This window comes from Amblyomma maculatum, chromosome 2, assembly GCF_055883805.1.
Source record: "Amblyomma maculatum isolate TAMU_Amacu chromosome 2, ASM5588380v1, whole genome shotgun sequence".
In the NCBI taxonomy this organism is placed as follows: Eukaryota; Metazoa; Arthropoda; class Arachnida; order Ixodida; family Ixodidae; genus Amblyomma; species Amblyomma maculatum.
In genome coordinates this window covers 211604286-211612011 of record NC_139345.1, presented here as the reverse complement: position 1 = coordinate 211612011, position 7726 = coordinate 211604286, and the positions used below count along the sequence as shown (strand labels likewise).

Here is a 7726-nt window from a genome sequence, read left to right as displayed (position 1 = left end):
AGCTACGGCATTTGACACATTTTAGAAACTGCACCACATTCGCACACGCATCAGCGACTGGGATAGGTTCAGACACTTAGAGAGATCAAACTACCCCCATTTAGATAACCTAACTGAGTGGATCGCTGCACTTAAAGAGGACATCAAGACCACCACAGTCGAGACACCGACTAAGGAGCCGCTCCAAACTCCTCCACATGTGGAAAGCGCATGCCAGCCTACTAAAACTTTGGAAGAGACAGACACAATAGAAATCTACGCAAGCGTATCGCTCAACCCGAGCGCAATATTTAAAAGCAAGAAATACAATGGGGCCAAATCTCTGATAATATGAACGGGCAGCTTGGAAACAAAAAGACATTGTTCTTCCTCCGACACTTGCCCGACCCACACAGACAAAATGCACACAATGAGACCGGCTCACGAAATAATTCATCAATACCCGGGTACGGACGCTGAGCTACTCGCCGAACTCCGAACACACTACCTGAACGCGTTCAACACAGACCCCCTACCCGCCTATGAGGGGCTCCCCAACGACACCCTGGATTGCGACATAGCAGATGCCGAGGCCTGGTTTGCTCTCAGTCAGCTCCGTACCACCACCGCGGCTGGACCTGACGGAGTGTCAAAAAACGCTCTAAAACCTAGACCACACGTCTGTCGCGGCCCTGACGCAACTAATGAACACCTACTGGCGGGAAGGCGAGACCCGGCCCTCAGGAATGGAGGCAGGCGCGGGTCACTTTCATCCCAAAACTGAGCAAGAAACTCTCAATCGAGAATCTGCGGCCCATCTCCCTCACGTCCTGCATCGGAAAGCTAATAGAGCATGTCATTCTTAACTGACTGCAAAATTACGCGGAAGGCCGCGACTTCCTCCAACAATGGTTGGCTTTAGCGCAAACTTGTCCAAACAGGACGTGATGCTCCAGCTTAAGAAGGTCCGGGTCCAAGAAGGACCCGAAGATTCAACTACGGGCCATCGAGCGGGCTAATGAGGTCGCCGCCAGCCATGAACTAGCGGCCATCTACTACGTCTGTCCTTAGATGCTTGAGCGACGAAATAAATATTTTGCAATCCGAATTCTCTCCCTCTTCTTTTTCTTTCTTCTCTACTTTCTCTCTTCTGTCCACACGAGGCAGCCGTGGTGGCTCAGCTACAGAGCCAGTAGCAGGCCCGTGCATTTTCTTTTCCTTCTTCCTACAGCCACAACAACAACGGATGCCTCTTCGTTTCACCTCCAGGGGAAGGATGGTGACTGCTTCTAGGCCTACGAAGCTCGGACTGGTAGGTCACCGCCGCCTAATTGCGGCGGGGGCTAGCCTGTCACCGGACTTTTATCTGTTGTAGGCCATCAATGCACCCGCGCTTCGTTGGTGGACGATGGCTGTTGCGACGCGCGTCTTCCCTTACAAAAACTGGTGTTAAAATTCTGTGGAATTTTTGTGAGTTGCTTCAATAAGCACGGTTGAAATGCTGTGGATATTATGTGACATTTTTGCTGATTAACATTGAGCATGTGTTGAACATTGGCCTATGTGTTCCAGTTGGAATTCCGTTGTAGATTTTTGTGTTGAACTTCTGTTGAGAACAGACTGAATATAAACTTAAATATATATGCAACATGTGGTTTATGAGTTGTGTTGAAATTCAGTTGATTATACACCGAATATGAACTTAAAAGCAACATGTGGCTCATGTTTTCTGTTGAAATTCTGTTGATTATACACTGCTTATGAACTTTTGATTCATGTGTTAGCTTTCAGTTGTGCATGCTCGCATTCCATCCAGTGCACTGTGTACTTTCTGAAATACCTGTACAAGTGAAGCAATCCTTTTCAGACTGACCAGTTTATTTTATTTCGTGAATTAATGGACTTTCCAGGCTCGTAGGGAGGCCAGGCTGATCTTCATGTGGCCCATAGAAGCGGCCAGGTACTTGGTGCACTTTTAAGCTGCAAAAATTGTATAATGAAGATGTCTTAATGTTTCTTAGCAAAACGCAATATGAAGAACACATTTCAGCTCATAAGCATTGCGGTGCACAGACAAGGTAGGTATGAGTGGCAGAGCTGAAGATATTAATGTAGCACCACACATGCATCATGCCACATACATGAGGCTGGCCGTCTATATTATAGTCAGATACAACTCAAAATGGATCAGCAAATACCCATTAAAGAAGGCCCTTCGACCAATGGTGTTGCCTGAAATTGTTACGCTAATCTTGCAGGCAGCTGATATTGTGGTGCTACAGCGGAAGCTAGGCAGAAAAGGGAAGGAGGCACTTTTTTTTACCGTGCCATGGAACATATTATTTGGAGTAGGGGTGCTGTGGCGTAAGGCGGGAGTTGGAGGGACGGAATCCAGTATTCACTACGATTTCACACTATGTGGTTAACCACCACGTCATGTCACATGAACAGGTCAGCCCCACTTCTTGAGTTGTATCAACTATAAATAGCACTATGTACACATTTCGAACTAGTAAAACTTCTCTCGGACACAGAAAATTGCTAAAACAGTGCCCCTCATACTAAATAGCAGAAAACCCTTAACTGTCAAATAATCTGGCCCAAGTGGTGAAATGTAACTGCACTACAGACCCTACCAACGAAACTGGCAGCATAATGAATAAGTTAAAATGTTTTAAGAACAGACAGATGCATTGTCCCAAATAAGCATTCAAATACGGTCTTGGATTACCAAAGGACAACACTTTTCTCTTCGCCTGCTAAATTATTCTCTCTGCAGAATTCCAAGAAGTTGCATGCAGATTTGAATTGCAGTCCTGCTTCCTGCAAAAACTAACTTAGTTATTGTGTTATGCAGTAAAAAATTGGCAGCACAAGAGATAAAGAACTGCTCCTCAGAACATCAAGTGTTTTCCATATGTGATAATGATAGAACCCACAATAGTCCGATGATCTGCGGATGTGTATAGATGAAATGGTCATTTGGGGGATTGCTGCCCCCCAATCAGCTGTAAGCACAGCCTCTACCGTAACAAAGCCAAGAATGTCAGTGCACGAAGCCCTTACTCTAAGCAAGGTGAAATCTATTTCATCATGCTGTTCAAACAACATCCATCACCAACTTTCTCTATTACTGCTACATCCCACATGCACGTCATCACATCCACTTTCTGCAACAAAATGAACAGAATGAAGGGCAATGTACGTGCTATGAAGTGTGTTGTTGGCTAACTGTACCGCATCAAAAGTGCATAAGCAGATTATACAAGTAAAGTCCAACAGTTCGCTGGCATCATTTCCCTCTTTATCCATATTTTACATTTGTTTATAATTTATAAGCTTGCAGTAACTTACATATGACGGCTTCCAGATGCACCAAGTCGAGCACCTCTTTCCCAATGCGATCCTTTTGGATGTTGTTCCACACCCCATACAGGGATTTGGTCTTTAGTTCTCCTGCAGCAAATAAGGTGCAATAGGGGTCTGGTAAATCTTCCAGCACTTGTATGGCCACAAGGGTGCTCAAGGTGCTCCAAGAGTGCCTTGTCCAGCACGGCCCCACCTCCAAGAGCAGCAATTTAGAAATAAGCGGCATCATTATAGAAAACAGTGACAATTATCTATCTGGCATGCATTACTGGCTAAATGACACAAAGCTCAACAAAGGCCAAAGATCATGCTTTCACTCGTTTACACAAAGTGCAACACAAGCCATATAACCCATCTGAATGAGTAGAATTCCAAATATCTTGAAGGTTGGAGGAACTCTGGTCCTCTCCCTCCCAAGCTTGATACTACAATAGTGCTGCAAGAGTATCATTATATGGCTAACAAAATCCCTCCAGTGCCAAGATTTAGAGAAAGGCTATGCAAATATTAATGCAAGATTAAATCAGTATTCATTCTCCACTAAGCTGGTATTACATAAAATGTACAGAATATACTGCAATAAGCAAGATTACGCCTCGCTGAAAGACTAAAGGCAACATGGGAGGCTATCAATGAAGATTAACAATGAGGGATAAAAAACAATGTGAATCAGCAATCTCAACTTAATGTATGCAGGTATATTAAGGAAAATGACCGGAAAATATGCAATGCATTGAACATGTGGTCTTTGATGGCACAATCTCAACTAAAGAAAAAAATGGACATTGGCAAAATATATTTAATTCACAGACCTGGCTTTTCAGTGTAAAAGTAATTCCAAGGGAAGAAAATTGGTATATTAAGCTGAATGGCCTAAAGCAATATGAAGGCTATGAGGGGCAGCATAGGTGAGCAACTGGAGCAGTTAAGATCCCCTTCAGTTCTTAAAAATTCACTGAAAATGAACAGTTCATAAACATTTTGTATTTTAACTCCACTGAAATACAACTTTGTAGCCAAGAGTGGCTTCGTCAAGTAGAGATAATTGTCATTCATTCTCTGGCAATCTGCAATGTTTTCTTTAATTTTTTATCTACGATGCATGAACGATGGTCTATTCCAGGCAATTACATATATAGCAAGAAAAAGGATGTAACGAGCTCAATGAAGGTAGTATAATCTGCACCCATTTGCCAATTTATGAAAGGTATTAGCTAACAATTTTTCCAGCAACCTGACAACAACTGACTGACAGTTGGGACAGGCACAGTGAGACGAAAAATTATCATGCCAATCTGATTTTGGCAATCCAAGTCAGCTGACTGTCCCATCTAGGGTGACGATACCTCAAAAAATGAATGGTTAGTGGCATAGCCACGTTATGTTTAATGCACATGCAATAAAAATGGTAATGTTTGGGCTACCAAGGCAGCTGACACCTATCTAAAGTTCACACAGATTAAGAGGCCAATATGCCTCTTCATTCCTACAAAGGACACATGTCACCTGAGCATGAGGCATTTTAATCGACTTTAGTTTGAAAATGAGGGTGCTGTTAAAGCTGGCTCACAGAAATGGCACATGCTTTCGGAACAAAGCCTTAACTTTTTTGAGCCAACAGGCCACACCACAGCTCTACTGGCTGCTGTGGCCCAAAGTTAAGAGACCCCCGGCATAGGCACTCGATAGTGACCGGGGGGTTACTCTCGGCTAACAAGATTACGTCAAACTCACAACAATCAGCTGATGCCAATGGCTAGATGTTCTTTATGAAGAACAAATCTATTTGTCTGTCTTACTCGAGTTGCATCAGGCTGTAGATAAATCAGAAGCCCCGCAACATGTACACATACTTTTTCATGGACCCTTTTCATTGCTTGTTTATGGCATGTAACACAGCAATGATGTGTTTACCATTAGTTGTTTCGCTGGGACCAAATCATGCAGTCAATTTAAAAACTATCTCATGCAACATGCAGAGTTGTCCAGTAAGGACGGATACAATCAGTTTGAAAAAAAAAACACGAAATCATTCCTATTTCTTCATTTAAGTTTCAAGTGAATTTGCGATACAGCAACAGGAATTCTAGCTACAAAACATTACTGGAACAAGTGTGCTTGTTGCCTTATTTCTTTTCTGAAAGCTCAAAATTACATCCCTTTAATAATAAACGACACTGTAAAATGTATGCTTTGTTCGCCCACATATACCCCACTGAAGACAAATGCACCAAGCTATGGCTTACCAGCAGCTTTTTAAGCTTCCTCAAGGCATTTTAAGAGTTCTTTTTAGGCTGCTACTTCCCAAAGCTCTGCTCCCAGTTCTTCATCCATGGCAGTCACAGCATGTGTCGTTCTGAAAATAAATTAAAAAGTATAGTAATGTGGGAAACTTCACGGACAGCAAAGACAAGTAGATGAAAGTGCCGCTTATCCAAGCAGAGATGTGGGGCAGTAGCCTTGAGTTCAGGGACACAGGCTTCCGCACAGCCTACTAGTCCTGTACAACACTTGTTTCAAGCACTTCTCAACCTTTGTCATTTGCCCGTTTCCGTGCTTCAGCTATTTAGAGCACAAGGCAATATCACTGATCGAAACCACGGAATTCACTCATTTCTGGCGTACCACTCCGTGTTACAAGCGTTCAAGCCAGCCACAATAAACGCGAATGCTATAAAAAAAAAAGCTTAGAGGAAACTGACCAAAGGAGACGCAACACAAGTTGACAGGGGGAACGTTGCCTTAACACGATGCTGCCATCTTTTTTTTAATGACCGTTTTCTAATGACACGCCGGGGATTACGATTAGCATTTCCTCCCGCGGTGCTGAAATCTGTCCCATTTTTTTTTTTTTTTTGGGGGGGGGGGGGGGGTATCGGACATAATAGGAAACATGGTGCAAAAAGCAATGGTCTATTCACACTTGCGACTCGCGAAGGGCGTGCGACCGGCTGTCGCCTACTACCAGAGAGCCGCGCAGCGCGACCGATATTCACACTTGGGAATGCGACCTGCTTTCCACATATTGTCAATCTTGACTGTTCACCACAGTGTAAATCTAACCCATGTTCCTGAGCCGCTGATTGGTTACCCGTTTGCGACTAGTAGTAGTGCGGCTGGAAAACTCGCGTTTCGGCCAAAACGGTCGCACTCGCGGCTTGCGGAGGTCGCTCCGCAAGTCACATGTGTGAACGGACATTAACAGTGCCAACGCAGACCCAAAAATGCACGCCCATACACGCAAAAAAAAGAAAACAAGAATACTGACCCAGCTCAAGAAGTTCTGCCGGTGCTGCTCGTTTTCCAGAAGATGTTGAAAACTGTGCCTTGAAGCACGGAGCTCCTATTTCCAGGTCGGCGTTCGCAGTGACGAGGTAAACATCCACTTCTTCTCCTGCCTACTTCATGAGGGACGTCGGAAGCTTCCATGCTGTAAGCGTCTGGCCCGCATCATTTATAAAACGATGCCACGTAGTCCTTACAACAGCTACAAAAAATAAATCCACGTGTGTGCAACCACTGTGCCTGTCAACGCGCCGCGCGAACAATAGAGCGTCGCCGTCGGGTAAAGTTGCGCGGCGCAGCCGCTCCCCTCGCTGAGGAGGCCACTGACGTAGGGGTCGAGACGGCGCACGGGTCGCACGGGTACGAACGTCGGCGCGGGGCGGGAGCGCTGTTATTCGCTAGCGGGATAACTGTTCCTAAGCATGAATCGTGCATATTAAGCATATTTACTTCTAAGGCCGACATCCACTAAGCATGATACTTGTTAGGCAATAACACCAACGCTATATGACATTTTATGTCAGGCAGTTTCAAGAAATCGCGCATGGCTCGAAAAACTGCATGACTGCTCCGCTAGCACCAATGGTAATAGAAAAATTACAATTCTAGTCTACGCTGCAATAAAACAAAATTAAAGAAGAAAGGCACCAGCATTTATGTACATATTTCACAACAGCAATTGTGCTACAAGAGTACCGTGTAGAAGTGGTGTGATGAATAGTTGCCACAAGTAGCAAAAATGTTCACGGCGACTGCTGTCACTGATGGCACTTCAGAAGCCAGCTAGATTTACAGATGTTTGGAACAACTGCATCGCAGTATGCCATTGAGATCTGTAAGGAGAATAATTTTGGTATCACCTGTTACTTTCAATGATTCAGCGCGTCGTACAAAAGTGTTTTTTTTTTTAACTTGAAAAACAAGGAAAGACAAATATACGCGTTGCATCTTTCTGTTTCGATCACTCCAAAATAATTGCCACAATAGACAAAGCTCGTGTTTTTATTTTTTCACAGAATTGCGCAGTTAGGGAAAAAATACTGCGCTGAAGCACATGTAACATACCACACAGACGAGCTAACCAGGGAGGAAG

The 7726-nt window shown here is 44.1% G+C and overlaps 1 long non-coding RNA gene across 1 annotated transcript; it reads right to left on the bottom strand.

The window, feature by feature from the left end:
- Nucleotides 1-1845: 1845 nt before the first annotated feature.
- On the bottom strand, nt 1846-6759 carry LOC146201223 (uncharacterized). Its single transcript, XR_014704869.1, has 4 exons — nt 6617-6759; nt 5595-5704; nt 3334-3435; nt 1846-1959 (listed from the first exon to the last, which is right to left on the bottom strand). It is a non-coding gene; the product is annotated as an uncharacterized LOC146201223 (long non-coding RNA).
- Nucleotides 6760-7726: the final 967 nt, after the last annotated feature.